Source organism: Peromyscus californicus, unplaced genomic scaffold (genome assembly GCF_007827085.1).
Source record: "Peromyscus californicus insignis strain IS unplaced genomic scaffold, ASM782708v3 Scaffold_6__1_contigs__length_162567912, whole genome shotgun sequence".
In the NCBI taxonomy this organism is placed as follows: domain Eukaryota; kingdom Metazoa; phylum Chordata; class Mammalia; order Rodentia; family Cricetidae; genus Peromyscus; species Peromyscus californicus.
The window spans coordinates 116,902,492-116,922,223 of NW_026294584.1; positions in this window are offsets into that span (position 1 = coordinate 116,902,492).

Sequence of the window (19,732 nt, forward strand, 5' to 3'; positions counted from 1 at the left end):
TTGGCAAAAAACCAGACACATAGATCAATGGAATGGAATTGAAGAAGACCTGGGCATTAATCCACACACCTATGAATACCTGATTTTTGACAAAGAAGCCAAAAATATACAATGGAAAAAAGAAAGCACCTTCAACAAATGGCATAACTGGATAGGATAGCGGCATGTAGAAGAATATAAATAGATCCACATCTATTGCCCTGCATACTGAAGTTCTTAATTTTTCTAAACATACACAGAGGATATCTGTAACTTTAAATTTTATTAAATAGCTGTGATTTAATATAATATGGAGACATACACTGTGTGTTCTCTGAACTTTATCCAAGACTATCTTCCTTTGTTTTTTGTTGATGCCCTTTCTATATTCACAGTCAAGCTATACCCACCCCTTGGGCTGCAACCCCAACTCCCTGCCTCACATCATTTTGATCCTAGTTGTTTGAGATAAAGGGATGCATGAATGTGTGTGTGTGTGTGTGTGTGGGGGGGCTATTGTCTTGATTTTGATTTTATTTTCAAGTGTTTATGTTGTAAAAACACTTTTGTGATTTCTACAACTACATTTTCCCTAGTTGCAACTGTGATGAGAGATGACTTATCAGAGCCTATTACCATAAACAATGACATTAAATAATCAGTAAGTAAAAAGGTGTTTGCAAGGCATTATACATTTTATCCCACTTGATAGCATAGAAATGGGTCAGGTTTTACTTCCAATTGGTAGCTTTCATTATTCTTTACTTTCACCAGAGGAGACTACAAATCACAATTATTGTTGTCTGAAATAATAGTAAAATGTCCCTCTGGGTGACAATTCCAGAGAGCATATGGAATATGAAGACAGAATGAAAAATATACCTGTGGAATGTATGTGGTTCTGATCCTTAAGGATACATCTCCTTTCAAGACCTGGATTGTAGGTAGAGTTTTCCTGCCTGGCCCACAGTCAGGACAAATCTCTCTCACCTGCCAGTCCCACAGCCACTCAGACCCAACCAAGTAAACACAGAGACTTGTATTGGTTACAAACTGTATGGCCGTGGCAGGCTTCTTGCTAACTGTTCTTACAGCTTAAATTAATCCATTTCTATAAATCTATGCCTTGCCACATGGCTCGTGGCTTACCGGCACCTTCACATGCTGTTTCTCATCATGGCGGCTGGCAGTGTCTCTCTGACTCAGCCTTCCACTTCCCAGCTTTATTCTCCTCCTTGTCCCGCCTACACTTCCTGCCTAGCCAATGGCCAATCAGTGTTTTATTTATTGACTAATTAGCAACACATTTGCCATACAGAACATCCCACAGCTATTGGGGCTATTGTTTTGATTTTGATTTTATTTTCAAGTGTTTATGTTGTAAAAACACTTTTGTGATTTCTACAACTACATTTTCCCTAGTTGCAACTGTGATGAGAGATGACTTATCAGAGCCTATTACCATAAACAATGACATTAAATAATCAGTAAGTAGAAAGGTGTTTGCAAGGCATTATACATTTTATCCCACTTGATAGCATAGTAATGGGTCAGGTTTTACTTCCAATTGGTAGCTTTCATTATTCTTTACTTTCACCAGAGGAGACTACAAATCACAATTATTGTTGTCTGAAATAATAGTAAAATGTCCCTCTGGGTGACAATTCCAGAGAGCATATGGAATATGAAGACAGAATGAAAAATATACCTGTGGAATGTATGTGGTTCTGATCCTTAAGGATACATCTCCTTTCAAGACCTGGATAGCTAATTAGTCACTGTGTGAGACAGAAGAATTGAAGTTCTTAACATACAGCTTCATTATATCAGAAAATTAAAACATTTTGGTTTTGCTTACATACAGTTTTGAAATATGTCCTAAACTATACAATTAATTTGTTTCTGAGATCAATGAAGAAATTAACCTAAGTTGGAAACTCCTTTGGATTGACTTATTTATTTATTGTTTGTTCTTAATGCCTTTATTTATTTGTTTGTTTGTTTGTTTATAATTTAAGTGGTATGCTTATGTGTATCTGTGTGGGGTGTGTGTATATAAGTCAAGTTGCCTGTAGAGGTCATAAAAGGACATTGGATTCCTGGAAATGAAGTTACAGGCAGATGTGCACAGCCTATCGTGGATGCTTTTCCACAAATGTAGATCCTCTGCAAGAGCAGTACCCATTCTTTTTTTTTATTTTATAATTTAATTTAATTTTACATATCAGGCACGGATTCCCTTGTTCTCCCCAATCCCCCCCCCCACCTCCCCCTCAGCCCACTCCCCATTCCCATCTCCTCCAGGGCAAAGCCTCCCCCGAGGATTGAGATCAACCTGGTAGACTCAGTCCAGGCAGGTCCAGTCCCCTCCTCCCAGGCTGAGCCAAGTGTCCCTGTATAAGCCCCAGGTTTCAAACAGCCAACTCATGCACTGAGGACAGGTCCCGTTCCCACTGCCTGGATGCCTCCCAAACAGATCAAGCTAATCAACTGTCTCACTTATCCAGAGGGCCTGCAGTACCCATTCTTAACCACTGAGGCCTCACTCCAGCTCTCATGTCTGTTTTGACATTTTTTTTTAAGTCAAACAATGCTACCAAACCAAGAGTTATTTAATTCCGGCTTTAGCCTTGAAGTAATAAGTTCATTATATTCATAATGCTAAATATATTTCTGGAGCAAAGTACTTGAAATCATAGCCTAAATTATCATTAAAAGCCTCACAACTGAGTGTTTCTACATTATCTCTCCTTTCAAACTCACTTTCTAAACAAGTTACTCCTTAAAACAGCATGCTTCAGGATGGAACAGGAGGATATTGTAGTCACTCACCCCATCTTGAATCACCATTTACATGATTTCTTTTAAAATTCCTTGGCAAATAGAACATTACACTTGCCAAACAAAACATTTCATGGGTTGGCATTAAGGTCCAAACTTTTTAGTTGCAAATCATATCCCATCCTTGCTACACATGGGTGGTTGGTCTTGAAAAGAAAACATAAGAAAGAATCATGAGCCAAAGACATATCTCTATTCTTAGAATCTGGATAAACAGAATCAAACAGCCAAGTTCTTCTCTAGCATATATGCAATGCACTTATGCCAAGAGGAACAAATCCATACTTTCTCAGGCAGGAGTGTCACCATACTCGGAAGCGAAATAGCCATACACAGATGTGCTGGAGTATAATTGCACATAGCACTGGTGCTTTGTAACGTCCATCAGTGTTACTTGAAAAAGGTATTTTTGCTGCAGCTCAGGTTCCTTTTCCAGTGACCCCACTGTTCGTCATTGACAAAGACGTTTTTATTGTCTCCTTGGCATCAGTGTGACTTGTGTCTATGTTTGGTTAAGATGAATGCAGCCTTGTATGGAGTCTTTGTAACTGTTCCACCAGTGACAAAAAAGAAGTCCTCAGTTTTGTAGCAGAAGACATGGTCTTTGAGCTTTTTCAGGGAAAAAGAGAGGTCACTTTGTTTTCAAGACATTATAAACTGTTCTGTGGCTTCAACCAATACTGGACGGATACAGAGGCATGACTAAGTTTCCCCTAGCTTGTACTTCCAGTCACATGCAATGTTTAAGATAGTCATCATCATCTTTGTTGTCTGCATTTTAGCTATCCTCTTTGATGACATCACTGGGAAAATTTTCTTCTTATAACACAATTATCACTGTTTCTTCCTTCCTTCCACTTTTTATTTAGGAGGGATAATATTTCCTGCAGCCCAGGTTGATATGAGACTCTCTACAAGATGACTTTGAACTTCTGATCATCCTGTATTAAGCTTGAAGGTTCTGGGACCACAGCCATGTGTCACCACGCCTGATCACAAAATTGATCCTTTTACACTACAAATTTGCACTATAGTGAGAACCACAGTGAGTGCCTGGATGAGTTGTAGTTTCTAGGCTGCAATTTAATACCTACTTTAATGCATGAATGAACTCCTTTTTGTGCCTTGATCATACCTGTGAATGAGCACATAATGTAGGCAACAGGAATAAAATGGAAATTTAACAGCTAACTGCATGTTAGCTGAGATGAACTGACCAACACTCTCAGTAGAACAAACAAAAAACTACAGCAAGTGTAGTAGAAGTTCTGAGACTGACATACAAGGTTGACAACTCTTATTTGTGAAATGCACGTAGAAAACATGTATCTGTGAGGCCCTGCTAAAGATCAATGAACCTTCAGCAACTAGAATTACAGAATGACCTCTAGACCAGATACCATTAGGAATCAGGGATCCACATATTGAAAACCCCTAGTCCACTCCAAGTCTTAAATATTCCCAATCCTATAGGGAAGGCAAACTAGTATAGAGATGACTCTCAATGTTTGGATGCTTGACTAATGCTTTTTAGACTTTGGGATAGCGTGAAGGTGATACGTGTTCTGTAGAAACAGCACTGTGAATTTTGATTCAAAAGCTAGCTTTGTGGGTGATCCAGCTCTCTTCCTGGTAAGTCTGGACCAATGGCCATGAACCACAGCTTGCAGCAGTCCATGTGATTGCCAGTGCTCCACAGCACCGTCTGTGGCTAAACCGGGATGTTCAATAGGCTAAGGAGAGGTGATGCATTTTTGACTGTGATAGTTTTCAATGGAATAGGTTTATTGGGTTGTCGCCTACTGTCAGTCAAGCAGAATCCATTACAATATGAAGGGCATATAAAATACTGAGAGTTGATTGAGAACTTTCTTGCTCAGCCTGATCTCATTTTTTTCATCTTTTCCCACTTTATTATTCTGACCAAAAGTTCCCTTAAACATCATGTCATATATTTACTATCTATTCATGTTTCATCATGAATTCATGTTTCTTTTAGAGACAGAGTCTCACCATGTAGGCCTGGTTGATGTAGAACTTGCCAGATTTCTGTGAGTTGGCTTCAGACTCACAGAGGTCCATCTGCCACTGCTCCTGAGGGCTAGGATTGAAAGGATGGGCTACCATGCTTTGATGATGTGATACTTTTTAAAACAATTGCTTGTACTTCTATAGATAGTTCATGGGAACATTATGTTTCAAAATGGTAAGAATTACATTTTACAGGTAAGAAAACTGAAATTTAGGAAATTGACTTACTTTGTAACCTGAGTTTACCTTACATGGCAACGATGAGCTTGATGCACGGTGCTTGGGACAGGCCCACGTCGTTGGCTTGCATTCTAAATGTCTCGGTAGGATACTCATGCCATTTCACTTTATATTCTTGTTTTGAATTTTTTTCAAATATTTGCCATGCTCTACAGCAAAAAGATGAAAATTTTTTGTGTCTTATCCGGCTCTGCTCACAGTCTGATCCTACTCTCATGGCCTTCAAATCTTACACTTTCTGATTTATCCCACTTTATTGAAATACAAACCGTCTGGCATAGTCCTACACTTACATTATATAGTGTCCTGATTTTTCTCAAGAGCCATTTATTTTTCCATGTCTTTCAGGCTTTGGGAAATCTCAGGGTGTGTACCAGAGGAGCCATTCACTCCATCACCTGCTCCAGAGATAGTCAACATATAGGAAACCAGCAATTAACAAAAGTCTCCTTTAAAAGTTCTCTTAAAAATGTTGATATGGTGACCTATTTCGAGGTGATCTTTGGGCTGGGTGGAGGGTCTGAGTTTTCAATAAACTTCACATTTACATCTTTATAGAAACATATTCATTTTTATTGTATGAATATTTTGTCTGTAAGTATGTCTGTTTGCCACAAGTGTGTTGGTTCCTCAGAAGAGGACAACAGAGCCTGTGGTGGTATTGTGTTCCCCAAATATTGTGCACACTAATAAACTTATCTGGGGTCAGAGAACAGGACAGCCACAATATTAAATATAGAGGATAGGCAATGGTAGCACAAGCCTTTAATCCTAGCATTCCAGAGGCAGAAATCCTTCTGGATCTCTGTGAGTTCAAGGCCACATTGGAAACAGCCAGGCATGGTGACTCATGCCTTTAATCCCAGAAAGTGAGCCTTTAATCACAGGGAGTGAGGCAGAAAGCAGGAAGATATTTAAGGCGTGAGGACCAGAAACTAGAAGCATTTGGCTGGTTAAGCTTTTAGGCTTTTGAGCAGCAGTTCAGGTGAGATCCATTCGGATGAGGACACAGAGGCTTCCAGTCTGAGGAAATACGCTCAGATGAGGAATTGGCGAGGTGAGGTGGCTGTGGCTTGTTCTGCTTCTCTGATCTTCCAGCATTCACCCCAATACCTGGTCCCAGGTTTGATTTTATTAACAATAACTTTTAAGATTCCTGCTACAAGAGCCCATGGAACTGGAGTTAACAGGCCGCTGTGAGCTTTCATGTGGGTTCTGGAAACTGAAGCCAGGTCCTCTGCAAGAGCAGCCAGAGCACATAACCAGTGAGCCACCTCTCCAGCCCCCATGTAAACCATTTGCATCTTAAACTTAGTCAATCTCTGTTGACATATACCTTCATGAATTTCATGTCCACAAATATAAAGTACAAATACTGTAGTTCTATTACAATTAGAGGGTCACATAAGATGACATTGGAAGTGCCTCAGGTGCATCACTGGAGGTTGCCTGTCCTGCATAGCAAGGAGAACTAGCTCAGATGACAGAAGAGGGGGAAGAGAGGCTCCAATGGCCCAAGTCATCCCTTAGCTCCTCCAGCTACCTCTTTGTACTCTTCTCTGAAATTAGTCAAGTTCCCCCTTTAACAACATCTCCTCCACCACCAATTAGTATGTATTTGGTTTTAAGAAGACAAAGCACACAACAAGGCTTAAGTTAAGCTGGAGAACAGCTGGTCACTGGTAGTTTTTTGAAGTATTTATTTCCATTTTTCCCACACATGCATATTTTTAAAAAAGAAAATGTATAGAATTGGATAGTGGCTATCTAGGGAATTAATCTGATTTTTTTATTCTCTTAACATTATAAATGTTAGCATGGTTCATGTTTTAACTTATTCTTTGGAAATGATTTTAGTTATCATAAGAGCCCATCTTGTTATAATTTTGTTTAGCAATGTTTATGTAATTATTGTCATACAGCTGGGTGGATAGCAGGGATTAGGAGAAATGTTTACAATTAAGGAAATTCTAATTAGTAATTCAACCACTGATGGCATGTGAATTGTTTCAATTTTACCTCTATTACAAATAATAGTATACTTTATATATCTGATGATCTCCTTGCAATGAATGTTTAAATGACATTGGTTGCATGTACACATATATGCACAATATAAGCGCAATAAACACACACACATACATATACACATATGCGTATTATATATATATACCCTGATACATATTATGATATTTATTTCAGAAAGATTATTCTCATTTCATCATTTCCCACCAGTGTGTGATGGGATTTAGTTCATTTATTTTTGCAGCTTTGAGAAGTAGTTTTTAAGCATCCTTATACCATCCCATTGTGACACTTGATTTTTACTCTGTGACTTTAAAAATACATCTAGAATTACTGAGGTAGAAATAAGAGGAAGAATTTACTCTTAAAATCTCCATACTTAATAAATCAATAAATAATTACCAAGCAGGATAAATTTAGGGTAACAATTTGGGACTGCATTAGTGAAACATAATTGGTACCATTAACACACAGTTAAGTAGGAGAACGGAGACTTAGAAGTAGATGAGTATATAATTGTTAGGTATGATAGACTGTTTTATAGAAAGGGGAGGAAGGGGCTAAATATTTCACTGAGGTATTTGCAGAGGCTGTGTGGAGAAGCTGACCTTTGAATTGAATATACAATGGTTGAGTTTCTGAGAACAGAAAGAACACACAGGGACAGAACATGTGGCCAGTGTATATATTTGTTACAAAGATGGGCCCATGGGCAGTTTAGAAGAAAGTTTACAACACAGGATACAGAAGTCCACAGAATTAATTCTGTGAAAATCAGGCATCATTTTAGAGGGAGGGTTAACCCACTACAGGAGATGTGACTTCCTTGGAAACCCATATGCTGAATCGTTGCTACTGTCTTTGTACCTGACACTTACGGCACACCAAATACGTTTTGTGATACCACCAATCTATAGAGAAGGAAATCACCTGTTCAGTGTAGAACAGGGAGAGTTCTGACTTTCTCAGGTCCAGTGGCGCCTCATCTTTATCTTGGGGCTTAGAAGTGGGAATAGTTCTTTCTTTCTTCATTTGTCCCTCCCTCCCTCCCTCCCTCCCTCTCTCCTTTCTTTTCTTTCTCTCTCTTACTTAATTTCTTTTTATTTTTATTGAAAATCGATTCTTCTCTCATACAACACATCCTGACCACATTTTCCTCTCCCTCCACTCCTCCTAGCTTCCTCCCACCCCACCTCTTCCCCAGATCCAACCCCCTCTGTTTCCTCTTAAGAAAAGAGCAGGCCCACAGAGACCCACAGCTGGATAGTATGCAGCAAGAGTATCTAAATTGTAAGTCTCTATTGGCTCTCTCAGAAAGATCGTAGAAGTCAGAGGGGATGGAGGACAGCAGGAGAACATGGCCTGCTGAAGCAGGGCTCACATGGGCTCACAGAGACTGGGGTGGCTAGGACAGGGCCTGCAGGGATCTGTACAAGGTCCTCTGTGCAGTTATGCCAGTTAGCATGGTGTTTTTGTGGGACTCTTAACAGTGGTAGCAGGTGTAGCTGACTTTTGCTTACTCTTGGGACTCTTTGTCTCCTATTAGGTTGCCTGGTTCAGCCTTGATATGAAGGTGTTTGCCTTGTCTTACTGTATCTTGTTTTGTACTATTTGGTGGGGACAGTTCTTCTGTGACTTACCTCAGTTCTGGTGTCACTCATCATAACTCATCCACATCCTACCCACATAGTTATGAATAGGACTTTTGCAAAGAACCCTCTCAAATTCCCCAAATTTGGCATGCTGCAGGTTCTGGATTGGTCATTTGCTAAAGGTGCACCGTTTTGATCATTGAGGACTCCGAAGCTTGCAGAGACAGGCAAGAACACCACTCAGATCCAGCCCCAATCCATCAGAATTCAGAGCCTGTACCCTCTCTAGCCTGTAATACTGCCTCCGTGTTATCTGAGGAAGGCAAAAACAGGAAGCCAAGGGAACTAGATACCAAATAGATCATTTTAATTTCATAAACAAGCAAAGCTTGTATTGCTTCTTTCTCTTGGTTTCCTTCAAAGTTTACCTGTAATCTGACTCTCAATACACTCTTTGAAATAATTTGAGCATAATGTCACATTTTCAGGGTAGCTTCCAAGTTTATAGTAATTTTGCTCATTGCTATTCAATTGATGTATGTAGCTAGAGTTTTCCTGACTGGCCCACAGTCAGGACAAATCTCTGACACCCGCCAGTCCCACAGCAGCTCAGACCCAACCAAGTAAACTCAGAGACTTATATTGGTTACAAACTGTATGGCCGTGGCAGGCTTCTTGCTAACTGTTCTTATAGCTTAAATTAATCCATTTCCATTAATCTATACCTTGCCACATGGCCCGTGGCTTACCGGCATCTTTACATGCTGTTTCTCATCATGGCGGCTGGCAGTGTCTCTCTGACTCAGCCTTCCACTTCCCAGCTCTATTCTCCTCCTTGTCCCGCCTATACTTCCTGCCTGGCCACGGGCCAATCAGTGATTTATTTATTGACCAATCAGCAATACATTTGACATACAGACCATCCCACAGCAGATGTATCATCTCATGGGGCCCTTTCTCCTAATTTATAGCATCTATACATTCTAGAATTATAATTTCCAAACATTTATTCATTTCTTTGTTGGGCCTTCTCACCATTGACCTCTGGCAGAGGTCCAAGGGGTGAGAGAAACATGGCCCTGTTGACATGTGTATCCCAGTAATGCAGACACCATGAGTGATTTCTTACCAGCAGTCATCCAGTGCACATCCAGTGCAGAAACAGAAACAAGGAAGAATGAACTAAAGAATGCAATTATTCAAGTCTCTGATAAACTTGGATAGCCAGTGGCTAAGAAGCTAGAGACAGGAGGCTGTGAAAGAAAGCAGACACAAATTGTTTTCTTTCTAGAACTGCAACACTGAAAAGAGCAGAGGAGGATGGGTCCTTTGACATATTACATACGACCTGGCTGTGTGGTCTGAAGGGGGGAAATGCGTGCTTCTACAGTTTTGTTATCTTAGAGAACAATCTCATTATGCTTATATCCAATTTAAACACTTGGAATTACGGTGACAAAACAAGTGGCTTTGAGTAAGAGAAATAGGAGTTGTTTGCTCCCTTGTAGCTTCTGAAGCACATTAGTAAATCCCGCACATAGAAAGACGCTTCCTGTCATTTTCTCATTGTGAAGTGGCAGAGTGTTCGCTTTTGCATGGGTGTAGAAAAAGAGCACTGGGGTACAAATTAAATGGCTTTTGGAATGAGTGTCCTTTTAAATCTTTGTCCTTTGAAATTCAAAGGTCAATGATACTTTCTATATGCAAATGTAGTTGTTAAATGCATTGCACATTACCAGTCCTGGCAGAAAGGAAAAAAAAAATCCACCAGTTTATCTCTGTGATGGGTCAGGAACATGCTGGGTCATTATGCATACAGTATGACAAGGAGATAGTGTGGTTTTAATTCTCTCCTTGCAGAGGTTCCTCTCATGCACACAGAAAGCCCAGGTTTACTTTCCCCATGTGTCCAAACCAAATTCAATATCTTTTCGACATTGTAATCGGTTGCAATCCTTCATTCTGTTGAAGATTAAGCTGAACTTCTGCCCTTTAATAAAAACTTTAATAAAAACTCTCCTGGAAAATTTCTTGTGGTCAAGACTTATTTTCAGTTTTGATTTGGATGCTTTCTATTGAAACTAGACAATTTGAAATGACAGGAAGCATTGGTATGGTAATAGCTGAAATTTGATATACTTTTCTTTAAGGAACTTTTTGTACTTTCATATATTTAAAAAAATTCAATATGAATGAACTACACAGATGTTGGTTTACAAATCACATTCTTTGATGCTCGATAAATATTCAATTGCTTGCACTGGAACTATTAATTTGGAGCATGAAGGTTACAGGTAGAAGGAGGGAGATGATGGCAACATGTGATAGTGAAGTTTAGAGAAAAAGTGGCATCATTGTTTTTAAAAAATAAGACCTGTAGCATGGTCTTATGTATTGTGTTCAAACAGTGCGAATAGTATTTCCTGCATAAAAATACTCCTTTGGGTGCCAGATAGATGGCTCATCAGTTAAGAATACATATTGTTCTTGTAGATGACCTGTGATTAGGCCCTAGCACCCCTGTTGAGCATCTCACCATGGCCTGTAACTCCAGCTCCAGGGGATCAGATACCCTTTTATGGCTTTTGTGGGTACTGGAGTCATCTGCACATATCCACACATAATTTAAAAATAAAATAAATATGAAAAATACTCCCATGCATCATTAACCAAATTTTCACATTTAATACAAATTCTACACCCAAATCATATTTCTAATATCCACTACATAAGTAGAAGAAAACATTCAACATTCCTGAGTCTCAATTTTCATCTTTCTCTACTAAAGCCAAATTGTGTATCTCACATGATTGTAATAATTAATAAAAAACTGTGGTCATAGCTGGTATTTATGACGAATGTACTAAGTAGAAGTTATAAATACAGAGTCTACAATTTACAGTGTAATGAGGTATCAATCATCACTAAAATATGTCAGACAGGCTCACCATGTTCATTTTTCCTTGCCTTGCTTCTGTCTCCTAAAACTGGATACCTTCAGTTATAGGGATTTCAACTATATATAATTAGGTGGCTATGTTTAGCAGTCACTGTCAACTATATTATTCCTTTATTTTGATTCAGAATTTCTGAATATCGAGTTCCTGGCTACCAGCTGCAACTGGAAAACTTCCCTTGTTATTATATAGACAGGTGGCTATGTAATTGTAAGTACTGAAAGGTCACAGGTCTCTTCTATCTTAGTGGATGTCTAGCCTTTCTTATCCCCATAGGAAAGATGTGTTCAATGCCTCTTTATAGTCTTGGGTGTCTTTCTGCATGACTGGTCGTGCTCAACATTGATCTGTTGTTGTCTCCTGTTATCTAAGGAGGACAATTGTGGCCTTTTTCATTTGAAGAACTTCAGTAGGTTGTACTATAATTTTATTATATGGATGGAATGATGCATGTGTTTTATGGGTCTGGAAATAAAACACTATTAAAGTGGGAAATGATTAAGCTAGACATGGGTGGCATATGTCTGTAATCTGTGTCTTGCTGAAAATTCAAAGCCAACTTGAACAACACAATGAATTCCAGACTAGCGGGGACTACAGAGTCAGTCCCTGGATCTAAACCAACCAACCAATCAACCAACAAATAAAAGTCACCCCCCTAAAAAAAAAACTAAAAAGAAAAAGGGGAAAGTTGAAAGCTTTCTCCCTGAGATTAGGAGTAAGAAAGTAAAGCCTATTCTGTCACTATTATTCACTTTTTCACTGGACAGTTAAGTCAGAGGAATAAGGCAGAAAAAAACAAAACACAAAAGGTATCCAGGTTAGGAGGAAAGAGTGGAATTACGTTCTCACAGTTGGCTTAATCCCATATAAGGAAAAAGTGCTGAAGACTACACTTAAAGGTAAATGAATTCAAGTTCAAGGTATAAAATCAATAAGCAAAATGTAATTGTATTTCTATATACAAGCAATGAACAGTCTAAGAGAAAATTAAGCAAACAATTCTGTTAAAACAATATCAAAAATATAAACATTTAGGAAGAAATATAAGCAAGGAGCCCCTAGATTTGAACACTGAAAACTGCATTCTAAGCACTTATCCTTATATTCACAGAAAAGTGTAGCTCTCATGCTTCATCAAAGAAGCTTTCTTTTTTTTTTTTTGAAATAAATGGAACCTGTGCAGAAAGTCACAACTGGTATAAATGCAGAGAACAGCTGACTGAGCTACTCAAGCCCGGTTGACACAACTATCACACAACCTCCACACCTAAGGTTCAAGGAACATGGAGGAAGAGGGGGCAGAATGAATGTAAGAATCCGAGGACAAGGAAGTTGCTGGAAGATTATGTCTTCTAGATCTGACAGGGAAGCTACAGCCATGAAATCTCAAGAACATGACTGCCTAAACAAGACCTGCACAATTCAACACCAGTTGATATCCCAGAGTGGATAGTGGAAAACCCATAGAGACCCATCCCCAGATGAAGAGGTATAGGCAATTAACAACTGCTTAGAGAGGGAGAATTGGTCTTTCACTGGGATGAGCCTCTAATTGGTCATCTAATAGCAGGTAAATAGCCCTAGAAACATATACATAAGTTAATACTAAATGGACCCAGAGATTGTATTCATGTATGTAATTACATGTATATATAAAACAATAATATTTATAGAAAAAGAAGCCATGAAAATGAGAGAGACTGTGAGGAAGGGAAATGGAGGGCTTGGAAATTGGAGAGGAAGAGGGTAAATGACGGAATATTTTAATTAAGAATAAAATAAATGAAACTATACAGAACTTCTGTAAGAAGATAAACCTCAAATAAAACCTCAAATAAAAGGAAATGCCCCCTGCTCCATCCTGTATTTACTGTTACTATTTTGGAATGAGCTATTTATTTTTTTCTATCAACTATTAATTTTAATAATTGGTTAAGAGTAGGACTGTCTGACTGCTTGACATTTGGCAAGTGATTTTTCTTTGAGTTTCTTTTCACCTGTAAGATGGAGAAGATGAGGTCAGAATTACTGGTTATTGCAAGGACTGAAAGAGGTATATACAACTTCTAACACACATAATACTGTGACTGTCACACAGAATAATACCTGCTTAGTATTATTCTATAGTTTGTCATTCTTACTGTTGTTCCATAAAAGTCAGCTATAGCTTGTCATTCAAATACCTGCTCAACATATCAGGGTTTATATTAACTAATCCTAACATTATTTTTAAGTTGTCAAATGGCTTTCCCCTTCCAGTAAAGAAAGATATGTTTATTTATTTATTCTTTCTATCACCTTATAATGAGCTTTTGCCTAAAGTATCACTTTCTCCTATTAGCAAATACAATCTAGAAAGTTCTAATGTAATCTATTGGAATTTCTATACATATTTTCTGAATACTATTGCCCCTAGTATCCACTAAGTCAAGGAGATAGGTTTCACTGTTCTTAAGAACATTTGGCCTTCTGTGTGAGACCTCTCTTTATGGGAGATTTTCCCTCTAAGGCCATGAGAGGTTGTTGAGCCAATGGAGAATAACTAGATGTGACACCTACAACTGGCTGTGATGATGGAGTCACAGCTTTCTGAATACATGGAAGTTTTGGATGATATTTTAAATGAGGGAGTTGTACAGTATGTAAATTGTCTCAATAAAACTAACAAACTGTAACAATGCATAATACTAAGATATAATAAAATCTCATGCACAAAGACAGAATGGAGAGATACAATGAATTCTTTACACTGCAAAATATTTCAGCATAGAGATGCCTCCAGGGAGATGTAACAGATGATAAGGAGCAATGAAGTTTCTGAGACATTCTTTCCACATTGCTATGAGGTGCAATTATGATTACCTGGCTTCTGACATTGTATGGGTTAAGTAGCTCTTATCTGAAAGACTCAAGACCAGAAAACTTTTAGACTCTAGAACTTTACTGTACAGATTTTATTTAAATCCAAAGTTTGAAAATTTCCAAAATCAGAACCAACATACTCCCCAACAAGGTTTAGATTTCAGAGAACTTCACTTCCAGATTCTTTTTAACTGGAGAATATTCAATGTATAGTTTGAGTTTAGACTAAGTTTGTCTACAAATAAAAGAAATAAAAAAATAACAGTGGTTTAAATGTTAGCAGAATATATACTTCTCTAAAGCATATGCAGGTAGTACATGACAGGTCTGGATGCCATAAAGAATATCAGAAATATGGGTTCATCATCCTAAGCTATGCCTTCTACTTCATGATACATGACAGCTGCTCCAATTCAACCATCACATCTACATGTGTTACTCTAAAGAAAGTAAAATGACCAGAAGAGTGACATGCTTCTCTGCCTAATGGTGTCACCCCAAAGCTGTACAGCTCTCCCGCTGACTCATACCACTATGTCACACTGAAAGGGATAATTAGTGTCTATACTTTACAGTTCAGCAATGCAGAAAGTTCCCAGTAGTGGTTTTATGCCAAAGAACCAAAAAGAATAATGTGTTTTGGGTGGCAATCTATAGTCACTACCCCTAAAGCCCCTAAAACCAGTTGTCTAGTGCTGTCTACAGATACTTTCATACTTCCTTGGTCAGAGAAACGTTACAGAATTCTTTTCAACCTATTAGATTCTATTCTGAGTGCTTGGTATGTCCTATGGCATCTCACTCAGAGAATAGGGTCACAACTAGAATGAGAGACATTTAGAAAAATTAAAATTCACTGTATTAAATGATACTCAATTTGGTATGAGAAACTCCTACTCTTCAACATGAAATGTTGCCCAGAGGCTCATGTGTTTGTATATGTGGTCACCAATGGGTTGAAGGTTGGGCAAGTTGGATCTTTGGTACTATGGCCCAGTTAGCAGAAGTTGGGTGTGTTTTGAAGGTGATAGCTACTTCTAGATCTGGCTGTACCTCTGTGTATTTTATCTACTGAAATTCTAACAAATCATATCACACATTTCTGTCATCACAGACCAAGCCTTTCATACTATCCTCACAATGATGGAATGTATCTTCTGAAACCATAGGTTAAAATAAGTCTTTCTTCTCTCAAGTTGCTTCAGTTGGCTATATTTTCATAAAGACAAGGAAAGAATAATATAGTAGGCTGCTGTAGAATAATCCTTTTGTACATTATGAAGACATGTTGCCCTCATTGTTAATTAAAAGCTGATTGACCAATGGCTAGGCAGGATTTTTGGGGCAGAGAGAATGCAGCAAAAAAAAAAAAAAAAGGTGGCATCTGAGGAGTTGTGGGTCATATGTGTAAGAAGCAACATTGGAAGTTTAAAGATCAGGTAAATGAGCCTTGGGGCAGTACATAGATGAATAGAAATGGGTTAATTTAAGTTGTAAGAGCTGGTTGGAAACAATCAAAGCTATCAGCCAAGCATTTATAATTAATATTAAGTCTCTGTGTAGTTATTTGGGGAGCACCTGGTGGGACAGACCTAGTCAGTAGTCTAGACAAAAAAGTCTGCCTACAAATGGTACTCCACATAAGACCTGAGAAACCTTAAAATAGGTTCTAAACACACAAAATTGGAGTCAAACATGGCTTCCTAGTCTCATGTCTGTCATGCTGGCCACAGTACAGAGACGTGTCTTCCAGCTATTATCTGTGGACTTGAGCCACCAGCGTGACCTCAAGCCCCACCACACACTGTGAACTAAGCCATATGGCAGGATTAAGTTTTGTTCATACAGATGGAGAAGATTATAGATAGGCGGTAAAGACAGATCCAGATGGGGAAAAAAAAAACTCGAAAAGGGGTACAGTGTGTTTAAAAATGTACATAGGCTTAGGAGGGAAAAGAGAAATGGTACAGACAGTCATAGAAAAAATAGTTTAAAAAATAACAAAGTCTTTAAATAAGGAATAAGTATTATAAAGGGGAAAAGTCACATAAAGATGGAAAATACACCGAGAGTCTGGATCCTGTATGTTATTGCACTGCCTTTAGATTTTCTGATTGCTAATGAAGGAACAACAGCTGCTAAAACATATGGGATTATGAAAACTGCTGGATTATACCAACCTACATATTTAAAAAAATGTCTTGACTTCAAAATGGAAGTAAAAATATATGTTACTTTGGGGAAGAGGTTATGCTTTTATTTCCACAGGAAATGAGAGGCTGTGGATTCATTCCAGGCTGATATGGATCAGGTTTTATTGGGAAGACCCCCTGAAAATCCTGACTACAGACATAAAGAAACAAACCTAGAAAAACTACAAAACACATAATGTATATTTTACCAGCTCAAACTTTGGCTAACTTGTGTACAACACATAGTCTAAACTTGTATTAATACAGATATGTATGTTACTTTTAAAAGTTTATGTATTTTTCAGAACAAAGGGATCAGACACCAATGAAAATAGATGACCCAAGTGATCCAGCATCTCAAAATGCCTCTGTTACAGTCTCCTCAGAATTCTTCTAAAACAGCTTCGAGGCTACTGGCTGAGATGGTCTAACCTCACAAACTACTCCATTCAAGACTTAACAATTTTCCTGATTTTCTAAAGTTTCACCCAAAGATACCAGAACCCACAGACAATAGGAAGTAGTCTAGAGAATGATGCCCACATTCCCAAGAGATGAGACATGGGTGGGTTTTGGTTTTTCAATGAATGGATTTTGGATTGTTTGAGGAGGGTTGGTTACAAGTTGTTATTGGTCATAGTCAAGAAAAAAGCTAAACAAAGAGTTAAATTCAAATATCTCTTTCTAAAGGAAAAAATGGAGATATGATAAAGGAATGATAGGAAAAAATGTAGATTATTGAATCTACTTTAATCCAAAAAGCAACTATTAATCTTAAAATATTTTACATTGGTATATATTTTTGTTTATTGATATAAATTTAAAGTTATTTTTGCTATACTATAACATGTTTCTACTCTTGTTTGTGCTTATGCAACTCATGTAAAAATGTAATATATAATTGAAAAAATACAGGTTAGTGATTAGTCATCTATAATAATCAAACTTGTAGTGACATTAGGTATGTTTTCAAGGTTAAACAGATATAATTAGATAGACAGATGGTCTTAAAACACTTTAAAGACCTACAGAATATGGCATTTTAAGTGTTTTAATGACATAAAACTTTTTATGACAGTGAGACATGTCTACTCCTAGCAGCACCAATTTACCTTAGAGAAGATAGTGGGCATTGAAGAAACTCTATATGGAGTTTGTTTTCTTTTTTGAAAAAGCTACCCATTTGGGCAAAGAAACTGCCATTGTCTCAATTACTGATAGTATACTGTCAAAATTGGACCAGCAGGATGCAAAAGAAAACAACTGCCAAACTTTGCCAAGACAAGGTAGGATAGTTCTTCAAAATTCCCTGCTTTTCTGAAATGTCTATCAGATATACTAGGCCTCTAGGGCAAAGATGGATGCCCCAACATTACAGAAGAACTTTGGGTGAATGTTCAGACATCCAGATTTCCCTGTTGTTAGGTAATATTACACACTTCTGGCATCTTTGATAAAGTTAAAGACTAAATAATTAGACTTAAAGTTTTCCTTTGCTATGATTAAAGGTAAATTAAGTATAAAATTTTAGACTCAGAAAGATAGGACAAATAATAGAGTGTTTTCACTAATTTTGCCAAATACAAATGGACTGGATATTGTAACTGCAATTCTTACTTAGTAACTGTTTTGTTGAATATAATTTTACTATGTTAAAGTTAAAGCCTTCATTTTTAATTAGATGAAAAAACAAAAATGCTGTGGAATAATTCTTCTGTATACTGCAAAGATGTGTTGCTCTCATTGTTAATAAAAAGCTAATTGGCCAGTGGCTAGGCAGGATTTTTGGGGCAGAGAGAATGCTGGAAAGAAGGGCAGAATCTGTGGAGTCATAAGCCAGATGCAAACGAAGCAACATGAGAAGTTCATAGATGAGGTAAATGAGCCTTGGGGCAGCATATAGATGAATAGAAAAGGGTTAATTTAAGTTGTAAGATCAGGCTGGGGACAATCCTAAGTTATTGGCCAAGCATTTATAATTAATATTAAATCTCTGTGTGGTTATTTGGGGAGTGGCTAGTAGGAAAGAACTGGTTGGTGGCTAGACCAAAAAGTCTGCCTACAGTAGGCAAATCAATTGTGCATTGAGGTACTGACAGAAACCATTCTACTTAACATTACCATATTCTTAAGGACAGCATAAATTTTCAGCTTTCTCTAAGACTATGTGCTGTGGATTTGCCACAGAATGAAGGTGAGAATATGATAAGTTGTAAGTTACATCTCAGTGCTTTAAAGATAGTGTCAGTCATGCCACAGATATACCATGGAGGATACAGGCAGGAGGGTTCACCAGAGTCTGCAGAGCCTCCAGAGAAGGCCTCTCCACTCCTCATTTCCTACTTTATCACTAAGAAACATCTGGAGCACCTTCACACCATTTATCCCATTAAATGAAAAGGAGAATTTGATGGTTACCATTCCATGGCTTTAAATCCACAGTCGAGTTGTGCAGCTTATTTAGCGCAGGTGTTTAATTGTGATAAATTGGAGAAAATCCTGGTTTTCAATGGCCCTCAAACTCACACTGCCATCTGGGTAGTGTAGGATAGGGTTTTCTGTCAACACATTTGCTCATAAAATTTCCAGTGTGGTAGCCTGTCAGGAGGCCTCTGGAGGAAGTCCATGAACTCAGGCATTCATGAGAGAGGAAGAATAAATCTTCACTAAAAACAAAAACAAAAACAAAAACAAAAAACTGGGCTGGCCAAAGATGACAATTTTTTCTTTTTGATAATTTGTTTCTTTTTAATGAAGTATTAAATACTGAACATTTGGGTCTCTTGGTGAGTGATTGCTCTGTCATTTCATGTGTTGAGGGAATGTGCTGAGTACTTTTGATGAATCTGTTTAGGAACACAACACAAATCAATGAATGTTTTAGTTAGGCAAAGTGCATGTAGCTCAGCAGAAGGATTTGTAGCCATTGCAAAATAACAGGTACTAGATTTATTTTTCAACTGCAACAGTAGGAAAAACTGGATAAAATACATGAAAATTTGTGATTTCC